The sequence below is a fragment of the Octopus bimaculoides genome, chromosome 2 (assembly GCF_001194135.2).
Source record: "Octopus bimaculoides isolate UCB-OBI-ISO-001 chromosome 2, ASM119413v2, whole genome shotgun sequence".
Taxonomy (NCBI): Eukaryota; Metazoa; Mollusca; class Cephalopoda; order Octopoda; family Octopodidae; genus Octopus; species Octopus bimaculoides.
Window position 1 is genome coordinate 72,462,298 of NC_068982.1, and position 12,700 is coordinate 72,474,997.

The following is a 12,700-nucleotide window of genomic DNA, read 5'->3' on the forward strand; positions in this document are numbered from 1 at the left end:
TATATATATATATATATATGTATATATGTATACATGTCTCTTAAAGGATAGAGCTCAAAATCAATGCATTGAAGATACTTTATTGCAGCAACAATTATAATAACAGAAACAACCACAATAAGCCAAACCTATGCACATTTCAATAGGGTATCCCGGAAAAATAAACCACATCATAAGATGTCTCGTAAAATATTGTAACAAATTACAACATATTACAAATTTCTGGATACTCCATCTCATCAGGGTCGCATTATTGCCATCACCAATACTATTATTAGCAATAATACACATCTCTACTTTGATGACGCCCCACAATTTCTGCAGTAGAGAAGCATAATATGCCCCATTAATTGTGGTGCCCTTTGCCAGAAAATCTATCATCACTACTCTGCACCGGTCACAAAAGACTGTGAGCATCACCTTGCCTGCTGAGGATTGGACACGAAACTTCTTTGGAGGGGGTGAGTTATCATGCTTCCATTGCTTCGAGTGGACTTTAGTCTCAGGTTCATAGTGATGGACCCATGTTTCATCCTGTGTGATAAGTCTGCCAAAAAAGTCCTCCTCGTTTCCTTGCACATTGCCTAAAGAACCTGGGAGCAATTGATTCTTTCTTGCTTCTGAAAAGGTGTGAGCATCCAGGGAATCCATTGTGCAAATAACTTTCACATGTGCGGATGGTTGTGAACGATTTTTTCCATGGACTCTACACTTATCTCCACTTCTTAGGCTAGTTGCTGATGATCTTCCAAAATGGTAGCTTCCACTTTATGAATGGTGTCGTCCAGGAATGGGAGCAGTTTCCACTGATGTCTGACCACATTTGATATGGTGATACCAGTGCTTGACTACATCGTATGATGGTGCATCATCACTATAAACTTTCATTTCATTGAAAGTCTCTTTTGGTGTATGACCTTTCAACTGCCTCCATTATAACACCATAGTCCACTTCAGTAGCTGTAAGAGACAAATGAATACTAGTGGAAAGCTCCAATTTACAATGTGATATGTATGATTATACCTGTTTGAGTTCTATTTCCTGCAATAACCGGAAGTGGGTCAGGGGAAATCTTTACAGAACACCCGATAGATCGCTGACCACTACATTTATATTTTTTTTCTCCTTGCTTCTCTCCTTATTTCTTTCTGTGTTCCTTTCAGTTGAAGAGCGTAGGCTCGAAACGTCAAAAACTTTCTCTATTCCCGAGTGTTAAACAAATACATCCATTTGTTGTTTACACCACCTATCTTCGTCTGTTGTTGTTTTCGTAAATTCTCCCATATATATATATATATATATATATATATATATATATATATATATATTTGTGTGTGTGTTTGTGTTTGTCCCCCACCACTGCTTAACAACAGATGGTGGTGTGTTTGTGTCCCTGTAAGTTGGCAGTTTGGCAAAAGAGATGAATAGAATAAGTACCAGGCTTAAAAAATAAGTACTGGGGTTGATTCATTCAACTACAAATTCAAGGTCATGCCCCAGCATGGCCACAGTCTAATAACTGAAACAAGTAAAAGATAAAAGATAGGGAAATATTACCTTACTTGGAAAGAAGTGGGTTAGTGACAAGAAGGGCATCTGGCCCTAGAAAATTTGCCTTGATGAATTGTTCGAGCCATGTCACCATGGAAGAGTGGATGTTAAGAGGATGATGATGATGACTTGTTTAAAGATTTCGTCTTTTTTTATAGTTTCCTGTACATTATTCACCCACATCTCAAGGATTTAAAAAGAAAGGGAAGATTACCTGCCCGCAAAACGGTTAATTCATTATCTTTTATTTTTTTACTCGTTTCAGTCATTAGGCTGCAGCCATGCTGGGGTACCATCTTGGAGAAATTTTAGTTGAACGAATCAATCTCAGAACTTATTTTTAAAGTCTGGCACTTATTCTATCAGTTTCTTTTGCCAAACTGCTAAGTTACAAGAACATAAACACACCAGCACTGGTTGTCAAGTGGTGGTGGTGGGGACAAAGAAAGACACACATACGAAAGTGGATTTGGTATAAGGAAACTGAAAGAAACCTATAGTGTGTATATATATATATATATATATATATATATATATATACTATGGGCTTCTTTCAGTTTCCATTTGGCATAAGGGAACTGAAAGAAGCTTATGGTGTATATATATACATATATATATACTATGGGCTTCTTTCAGTTTCCTTATACCAAATCCACTCACAAGGCTTTGGCCAGCTTGAGGCTAAAGTAGAAGACAGCTTATCAGTTTTTTTTCCCTCTTGAGCCCTAAGTCTGGTTATTCAATTTCTATAGTGTATAATAGACTGACACAACATTCTACACTGAACAGGATGCTGCCTCATTGCAGGGTTCTAAGCCAGCAATTTTGAGGAGAAAGGACAAGTTGATTACATTTATCCCAGTACTTGACTGGTACCCTTCTGACCCTAAATGGATGAAAGGCAAAGTTGATCTGTGGGATTTGAACTTGGAATGTAAAGAGTGGCTGTGTGGTAAGTAGCTTGCTTACCAACCACATGGTTCCGGGTTCAGTCCCACTGCGTGGCACCTTGGGCAAGTGTCTTCTACTATAGCCTTGGGCCGACCAAAGCCTTGTGAGTGGATTTGGTAGACGGAAACTGAAAGAAGCCTGTCGTATATATGTATATATGTGTATGTGTGTGTATATGTTTGCGTGTCTGTGTTTGTCCCCCCAACATCGCTTGACAACCGATGCTGGTGTGTTTACGTCCCCGTAACTTAGCGGTTCAGCAAAAGAGACCGATAGAATAAGTACTAGGCTTTCAAAGAATAAGTCCTGGGGTCGATTTGCTCGAATAAAGGTGGTGCTCCAGCATGGCCACAGTCAAAATTACTGAAACAAGTAAAAGAGTAAAAGAGTATCTGGAAAAAAAATGCTGCTAAGCATTTTCTCTGATGTGTTAACAATTCTGCTAGCTCAGTTCCTTTAATGCATTATAATGGAGAGAGGCTTATAAAATACAAAACCAAGAAGGAGATTAGTGAATCACTATACTTACCACAGTGAAGATGAAAATCCAGAGCTGATCCAAGCATACGATAGATTGTTAACTACATTTGTAAGGGAGTGTCTTTTAGGAGTCCGATACCATGCGCCCCATTCATTTTTATTTGGAATCATTCCTGGCAACAAACAAAATACATAAATATAAACACAAAATATTAAAAAAATATTATAAAAAAAAAAATAGATGCTACACCTCATAGCATTCATTTACATGAATGCATTCTTCAGATACGACGCCAATAGAAATAATAATTATGTAGATGAAATAAATTAAAATGAAACAAATAAATGAATAAGTAAAATCCTCGTGCACCCTGTCACCACCATCTTTATCTCCCTTTCAGTTTACCTCTACCCATCCTTGCATAATGCAGGGTAGCCATGTATCTCCTTTATAGCATGACATCTGCACTTGTCCCTCTAACATACTTTATTTAGCCTGGCATAAAACCACGTCGTTCAAATACATTCCCCACTCAGTCAAGGGTTTTTTTTCCTTCCACTTTATTTTGTCTTGCAAGTTACTTGGTAACCCCATTAATGCCAATGTCATGAAGAAAAAAAAAAAAAAGCACCCAGTACACACTGTAAAGTGTTTGGTGTGAAGAAGAAGAGCATCCAGCATTTCAAAGCTGACATGGGACCTGATGCAGCTCTGAAGCTTGTCGGACACTGTCAAACTGCTCAACCCATGTCAACATGGAAAGCAGACACTAGATGATAACGATAATGATGGTGAATGAGAGCAGATATTTCAAAGATCAACAACAATAAATAAATAAATAAAATAAAAAATAAATATCTGACAGCAAACTGGCTCAACTTATTGTCCAAACATTACTTCATAAAACAGAGGACAAGATAAACCTTATTTTTGGTAAAAGATGCTTTTGACTCTTGAGAAAATAACAAAACACATTAAGAAAATAGACTACAAAATCATAAACTTTAGTTTTATGTTTCTTTATAGCTACCAAGGCAGTAACTACAAAAAGGGATTACTAAGCAGATTTAATCCAATTCAGGCTATCTTACTACTGACACAAAATTTACTAAGTAGTAGTACAAGGCATTACAGAGCTACCAATGAGAAATTTCATTTCTTCTGTTAAGTGATAGAAAAAGAATAAACTAAGATACAAAATCTAGAGATAAGTGGTTTATTTTAAGCACAAGCTAAAAATAAAAACAAGCTCTCAATAAATAATATACATCATTTTAGTTTCCCGTCATTAAAGTTCATCTTTCAACTATATATACACACACACACATATACACACATATATATATATACACACACACACACACATATATATATATATATATATATACACACACACACACACACACATATATATACATATATATAGATATAATAATTTTTCCAGAGGATGTAGCAACCGTTACCAATATAGCATAAGAACTTACCTTAGGAGATCATTAACTATATTTTCACTAAAATAATGTGAAATTTTTCTATGATAATTATAATGTTTGGCACACCAGGCCAGGTGCATGTCCTGTGGAATTAACAGTCATCAATCTTCAGCACAGGTGTAATGGTGAAATAAACATCAGAGATGCTTTTCCCACACAGAAGCTACAGGAGTCACTCAAGAGCTTTTCCAAGCTCTTCTAAATCTATTGTGATGCTGGAAACCCTTCTGTATTGTCAGCAGGTATCTCAGGATCACAAGCATTTTGCCACTTAACCTATAAACCTTATCTGAGTGGGGCACAGCAAGGACTGAGCTAGTCTTCACCTACAAAAGGGTTTCACTTGTGGTCTCTTATCAACCATAGCCATTTTGAGCTAGTTTCAGCTGCTGTTCCTGTTTCCTTGATGGCTTTCTTCAGTTGTCAGTGCACTGGCTTAGATAGAAAGCCGTGGCAGCTAAATTCAATGGGGAATGAGGCCACATTCTGCACAAGGGCCTCATTGACTAAGTGCTGATATTTCAATTTTTTTACCAGGTAGCAAATATTGAGTTTGTCTTCCCAGGGTACTGCAAGTTTGACCACAATGATTGTTTTTAGCATTTCTGTAGAGCAGGAACATGTCATGTTGGAGTAATGTTACCACTATCTCCTCTGAGAAGACAGATCTGCCCCTCAGGTTTACTTGCATCTCCCAGCCTGAGGCTAAATGTAAAATAGAAAATGGTGTCCCCTTCCATTTGCCTTTACTTTGCGAGCCTTGTCACCTTTCTTTAGGAATATGACACCCTTTGGTTGATATTAAGCCTTCACTCTTTGCAGATCAGTCCACTTGACAATTTCGGATCTTTTTTAAAACGGGGGCCACATTTTTCATTAATGTTTTATGTAGTGTTTTTTGTATGGAAAGACTTTCAAACTTCGTATACTTATTTATTTTGCGTTATAGAACAGAAAAATATTTTTGTATTCGAATTTATTTCATGTAAAAATTGTCTTATTTCGATAATTTCAACCAATCACTGACGTCCATTCAGCCGATATACTTTAAGTGCCGACTACATAAACAAATGATTCTTCGTTTTATTTGCTTTTTTCATTTTAAATTTGCTTTAACCCTAACCCTAACTCTAGGGTTAGGGTTAGGGTTAGGGTTAGGGTTAGGGTTAGGGTTAATTGTTTCAGAATCGTTTGTTTATGTAGTCGGCACTTAATGTATATCGGCTGAATGGACGTCAGTGATTGGTTGAAATTACAGAAATACAATAACTTTAACATGGAATAATTTATCGATTTCTTTTTTTTTAAAGAAGACTAAGAGAAAAAGATGTTTTATATGACACATTCTACCAGTGTTCCAAGTTTCAAAGTGTTTCGTTAATGAAAAATGTGGCCCCCGTTTTAAAAAAGATCCACAATTTCTGCAAGAACCTTGTCATGACTCCCCTTGTATTGGCCTTTCCCTCCCAAAATGTGATTCAGAGTGCAAAGAGTTGTTCCACACTGCTTGTAAGATGAGTCTTTTTCTTTACTCCATATTTTTAAGGTTGTTTGGAAGGGATATGAACAATTTCTTAAAGCAATTATAATAAATCTAACTAAACAGTTCTTTTTCTATACACCGTAATACCAAACAAACATTATGTGTAATTCATGTGACATACTGTTTTTCTGGAATTTCATAATTCACAAACAAAAAGTGGAGAGCACATTATGTACAAATGCATGTTATATATGGATAAATACATTATTTTATTGACCTTGGAAAGATGAAAAGCAAAATCAATCTTAGGCAGGATTTAAAATTCAAACATAAATGGGCCCAACTGTTTTTATTTAGTGCACTGTGACTCTGCCATTTATTGCTCTGAAGAAATCTGTAACCAAATGTCAGAAGAATACTCATGGCAGAAAAAAAGGTGACCAAAATACTTGACAAATAATTATGATAAACCTAAGAATGCTGGTTAACCCTTTGACATTCAGATTATTCTGTTAATGTAATAATGCTTAGTTATTCATATTGCTTTGAATTAATCATGACTTATCTTGTAGCTTCAAGATTTTGACAATGTAGAAGTTTATGTTTAGAATAACACTGTAGGGTAAGTGTGAAGGGCCAGATCTGGCTACTTTGAACTTAAAGCAAGTAGAATATCTTGGCTGGATATGGATGGATTAAATGAAATGATATAAGATTTAGTGAGATATACCAAACAGTAGACTGGGCTAATCCATATCACTATGAATTAAAACAGTTGAAGAAATGATAGCGACAACATTATATCCAGGCCTTTCTTTCTCCAAATGCATTCTTTGGACTCACCTACAGCTTCCCCCTGTTCCTCTCTTACCATCCTATCTTCACTATCTCCAGATCTGGGATGCTTTTGCAGCATTCATACTATTCTTCCTCTTCTCCCTACCTGTTATCTCTTTCTTCCTCATTGCCCTCATTGAACTCACCCTCTGCCTTATTTTCCCCACACTGCCTCCTCAACACCTCTCATTTTTTCACTTTGTTCGCCTCCTCTGATCTGTTCCCATGACCACCACAACTCTCTTTCCTTTAATGATTGTCTCAAGATTTCTCTCCACCCTAGTCCCACGCTCCTTCCTGTTCCATTTCCTCCATACCTTCCATCCACATTCACCTTAACAATGAACAATAATTTCAGAACATCTCAAACACACCTGATCACCTTTTCATACTGTCCCCAACTTTTTTTCAATAACCCCTGATTCTAATCCCTTCTTGTTCCCTGCCCCATGGTCCCTGTATCAAGTTAACATTTTATAATCATTCTCTGATTATTAGTTTATGTCTTCCTGAAGAGGTAGGCCCAGGAAGACCTGGGCTGAGGTGGTGAGGCAAGACCTTCGTACATTGGGCCTCACCGAGGCGATGACTACGGACCGAGACCTTTGGAAATGGGCTGTGCGTGAGAAGACCCGGCAAGCCAAGTAAGATCGTTGCCAGTGCCCCTGGACTGGTTCTTGTGCGGGTGGCACATGAGATGCACCATTTTGAGCGTGGCCGTTGCCAGTACCGCCTGACTGGCTCCTGTAGGATTTTCGAGCGAGATCGTTGCCAGTGCCCCTGGACTGGCTTGTGCGGGTGGCACATAAAAGACACCATTTCGAGCGTGGCCGTTTTTGTGCGGGTGACACGTAAAAGCACCCACTACACTCTCTGAGTGGTTGGCGTTAGGAAGGGCATCCAGCTGTAGAAACTCTGCCAAATCAGACTGGAGCCTGGTGTTGCCATCCGGTTTCACCAGTCCTCAGTCAAATCGTCCAACCCATGCTAGCATGGAAAGCGGACGTTAAACGATGATGATGATGATGATGATGTTAGTATGTTAAATCCTAATTCTAAAATGATTACTGTAGAATTAATATTCATAATATCAGCTCATTTGTAGGATGTTCTAAGTCAATTTAAAACTGAATGAGAATTGTTATTTGGTATTATCTGGATTTAAGAGTTTCAGGTCTCTCTCTCTCTATATATATGGGCGTGTGTGTGTGTACATATAACTTCAAGTCTGAGCTTGTGAATGTAACTTATTACTGTTGGACATTCTTCTGAATGTCCAACAGTACTCCTCTAATGTGAGTTTCACTTAAGCTTTTGTAATCGAAGCTGAAGTATTTTACTCACTCAAGTAAAAGACAGGCAACTCAGCACTACCCCTTCATCCATATATTCAATGTTTGTTAGGGTGTTTTCTGGGAGCATTTTAAATCCTGGAAGTGTTTGGCAATAATAATAATAATAATAATAATAATAAAGTAACAACAACAATGGTCCATTCTACTACAAGCACAAGGCCTAAAGTTTTGTAGAAAGGGGCTAGTTGATTACGTCAACCCCAGTATGCAACTGGTACTTTATTTTATCAACCCCCGATAGGATGAAAGGCAAAGTTGCCATGTGAGGATTTGAACTTAACATGTGAAGAGCCAAAAGAAATGTTACTAAGCATTATGTCCAAATTACTACTACTACTAATAATAATAATAATAATAATCCTTTTTATTAAAGGCACAAGGCCTGAAATTTTGGGGGAGGGGACTAGCTGATTACAACGACCACCAATGTTTCACTGGTATTTAATTTATCAGCCCCGAGAGGATGAAAGGCAAAGTCAACCTTGGCGGCATTTGAACTCAGACTCTAGCGATGGGTGAAATACTGCTATGCATTTTGCCTGCATGCTAACGATTCTGCCTTAATAATAATAATAATAATAATAATAATAATTGTTTCTTCTATAGGCATACAAGTTTGAAATTTTGAGGTGATGGGGTAGGCAGTTGATTACATCAAGTCTGAAAGGATGAAAGGTAAGGTTGATCCTGGTGGAATTCAAACTTAGAGCGTAAAGATGGACAAACTGCCATTAAGCATTTTGCCGAGCATGCTAATGATTCTACCAGCTCACTACCTACATAAGAAGAAGAAGAAGAAGAAGAAGAAGAAGAAGAAGAAGAAGAAGAAGAAGAAGAAGAAGAAGAAGAAGAAGAAGAAGGAGGAGGAGGAGGAGGAAGAGGAGGAAGAGGAGGTAGCTATGTTGATATCACTCAAGCAGTTGAAAACTAATGGTGAGAAAAAGTAAAATTAGTAGAGTTTATTTATGAACTCAGGAGCAACACCAAATAACTGAAACAAGATACATTTTTCCATTTCAATTTTAATACTAAGCCTCCAAAACACTGAGTTACCTGAGGGGTTAAAGTACTTTAGCTCTGATTACAAAATTTAAGTAACACTCACATTAGAGGAGTACTGTTGCACATCCAGAAGAAGGTCATTAGACTGATTGGCAAAGTTCCACTTATTAATAAGTTACATTCACAAGCTCAGACTAGCAAGTCATATATACACACACACACACACACACAAATATATATATATACACACACACAGACACATTTTTTTTTATATAGCTACAACAATTGACTCTGTTCCTCTCAACTAGGAAATATGTTTATCACTGCCACCCAAGTTCATCAATCTCTTTCTTCTCTTGTCATTCCAATAGTGTCTTATGGACCGAAATACCACACGAAATATTTTGCCCAAATATGCCTCCCAAGACTGCTTGCAGGCTTCTGAAATTCTTTCCCCTACCAGTTCTTCTCACAGATGTTGACCTCCAACAAGAGAAAACCTTGTACTCCCCTCCCCTCCACTGACTAAAATAACAGAAAAGTAAAGTTGTCTCTCTTTGACACCAACTTATAAATATTGGTTTCTGCTGGCTGGGTAGAGAAATTTTGCTTGTACAAAGGAATGGACATAAGAAATTCATGTCCAGAGCAAGAAATTTTCTCCATGACAAAACACAGAGAATTGCTTTCTTACAGGTTTAAACATATCTCAAGCATATTTAAATGGGTAACAAAAGTTTGTATTTATACACATCACTGCTTAGCGCTTTCACCCTGCATTTTATTTATGGTGAGCTGACAACTAATGCACTGTATAAATGACGAGAATATAATATGAGGGACCTGTTTCCCATTTGTCAGTTCATAGTATCTACCTTTCTGGTCAGTAGTGCCGAAGAGGAGATAACCACTCCAAAATGCATGCATCCACCAGTCTGGTTTGAGAACGCTGCAAATGACTTGATGTGTTTACACCTGTCTGTTTATAGCAAGAAATTCTCTTCATGCCAAAATACAGTGAAGGACTTTCTTGTGGGTTCAAATATACCTCAAGTATATATATGAACTGGTAAGAAGTCTGTATTTAAACAAAGTTACAGGCTCAACTTTGTGGTAAGAAGCTTGCTTCCTAACCACATGGTTCTGGTTTTAGTCTCACTGCATGGCACCTTGAGCCTTAGGCTGACCAAAGCCTTGTGAGTGATCTTGGGAGACAGAAACTGAAAGAAGCCTGTAGTATATATATATTTATATGTGTATATCAATGTGCGTGTGACTTTGTGTTTGTGTTTGTCCCTCCATCACTGCTTGTTTGTGTGTTTTCCTCTCTGCAACTTAGCAGTTCAGCAAAAGAGTCTGATAGAATAAGTACTAAGGCAGTGTTCCAACATGGGTGCAGTCAAATGACTGAAACAAGTAAAAGAATAAAAGAATACTTGTGTTTCTGGAGACAGAATTTACCCTTTTGACACCAACCTGCCAAACATTGCCCTTGATTCTATGATACATATATCCTGTTTTAAAATGATCAAAATTAAAACTCTCCATTAATATTTCATTTTAACTTATGCTACAGACACCAGCTTAATAATGACAATTATTTTATAAAAGTCATCATTTCCAAAATTAATGGAAACAAAGACAGTATATTTCAACAGAAATATGGTTCCAAAAGGGTTAAAGTGATCTAGATTAAAACTGTAATTAATCTCATGCTAATTTACATTCCAAACATCAGCTAAATAATGACAAAGTTAATTTGCTAAATTCTTTATTATTTTCAAAATAAACTGAAACAGATACAATGTATTTCAACAGAAATATGATTTTTAAAAAATGGTTAAGCAGTAAAAGACTGATCTAGAATTAATTGTTCAAAATCCAGTGAACTACTTCCTGTCAGACAAGAAACAATAACTAATCCACACCAACTATTTTTGAAATATTGCCTCTACACAATACTAATGGCACATTGAACACCAAAAACCTTGTCATAACACACGGCAATGATGGTTACGACTGTTGTAGTTTGCCCAAGGATTTCACAATTAATGGACATTCCATTTGTGACTGTTTAGTCTTATGCAGGGAAAACAGGGTAAAGACTAGGGCCTATATCATCTGTGTTCATTTTCTAGGACAGCAGGATGGGATTTGAAGGAATTTTGCTGCTATTTCTAGCATGCCAAAAGGCCATACAGACGTCGGGCTTCCTTCCATTCTTGGTTCATTGTTGGGGTGCTCAGTGCTGGTCATGGATGAAATAGGTGGGTAGTTGCTGGTAGTAGTAAGAGGGGGGGGCGAGTAGGAGGTTAAATACAACAAAGGAACAGAGGAAATTAAATGCATAGCATTAACTGGAAGGGGTGTGTGTGTGTGTGTGTGTGTGTGTATGTGTATGTAAAACAGTTGTAGTGTGAGAGAGTAGAGAGAATGGCAGAATGAATGGAAAATGAAAGAGTAGAGATGAAAGTTTAAAGAAAGTCCATGAGGTAATTTCAAGACAATGGTAGGATGGGGGGGTGAGAGAGAGAGATGTGAATATGGCATGTGAAAGGGGAAAGAGGCAGGGTTGAGAGACAATTAGAGAGGGAGTGACAGGAGATGGTAGAATAGGGGAGAGGAGGAAGAGGAGGAGTGCAATATAAAGGCAGAGAGAAGGAAGAGCAAGATAGTGGGAGAAAGTGGTGGTGAGGGAAGGAGGACTGAGAGAGAGAGAGGGAACCAAAGAAAAGTATTGGTGGGGAGGGGAATGTAAAGGGAGCTCTCTCTCTCTCTCTCTCTCTCTCTCTATATATATATATATATATATGTATGTATGTAGAAGAAATGGGAGACTAGATTAAAACTCACTCACACATCCACACATATAAGACATTTTCTGTAGAGCTGCCAAGAGGTGTACACAGTTAGAAACATGTCTGAACATAGAGGTCTGACCTAATTTTGAGACACTTACTTCCAGGCTCCAAATTCAGTACCCACCCTCCTCCTCCTCCTTCCACTTCCTGTCTTATTTTATCATCCACAATAGTAATAGACTATATTAAAATGAGCGTATGCATGTACGTAGGTACATATGTGTATATTTGTGTGTGTGTGTTGAGTGAAATATGGTTGCAAAACACATTCTTGGTTGATGATGATTTGGTAGAAAGTCTAAGACTTATAATGGTTTCACATTTTGGTACAAAGCCAGCAAAGCAAAGCTGACCTCGGCAAAGTTTGAACTCAGAACACAGCTAAGCATTTTTGCCCTATGTGCTAACAATACTGTCAAGTCATTGCCTAATGATGATAAGCATAATAACAATAATAAAAATAATTTTTTTCTAATACAGGCACAAGGCCTGAAATTTTAGAGGAAGGAGTAGTTGATTACATCAACCCCAATACCTGACAAGTACTTTATTTTATCAACCCCGAAAGGATGAAAGGAACGTCAACCTCAAGAAGCATTGGAAGCCAGAATGTAAAATCAGAAGAAATGCTGCTAAGCATTTTGTTTGGAATGCTATTGACTGTACCAGCTCATAACAACAACAA

The 12,700-nt window shown here is 37.5% G+C and overlaps 1 protein-coding gene across 3 annotated transcripts in view; it reads right to left on the reverse strand.

Annotated features, from left to right (window-relative positions):
- LOC106872104 (mucin-5AC) overlaps positions 1-12,700 on the reverse strand; it is a 366,408-nt gene that overhangs the window by 30,014 nt on the left and 323,694 nt on the right. For all 3 annotated transcript variants that reach the window (XM_052978293.1, XM_052978292.1, XM_014918965.2), the window contains one exon: positions 3,033-3,156. The gene's annotated coding sequence lies outside the window, so the exon portion shown is untranslated. The remainder of the gene's footprint in view (positions 1-3,032; positions 3,157-12,700) is intronic.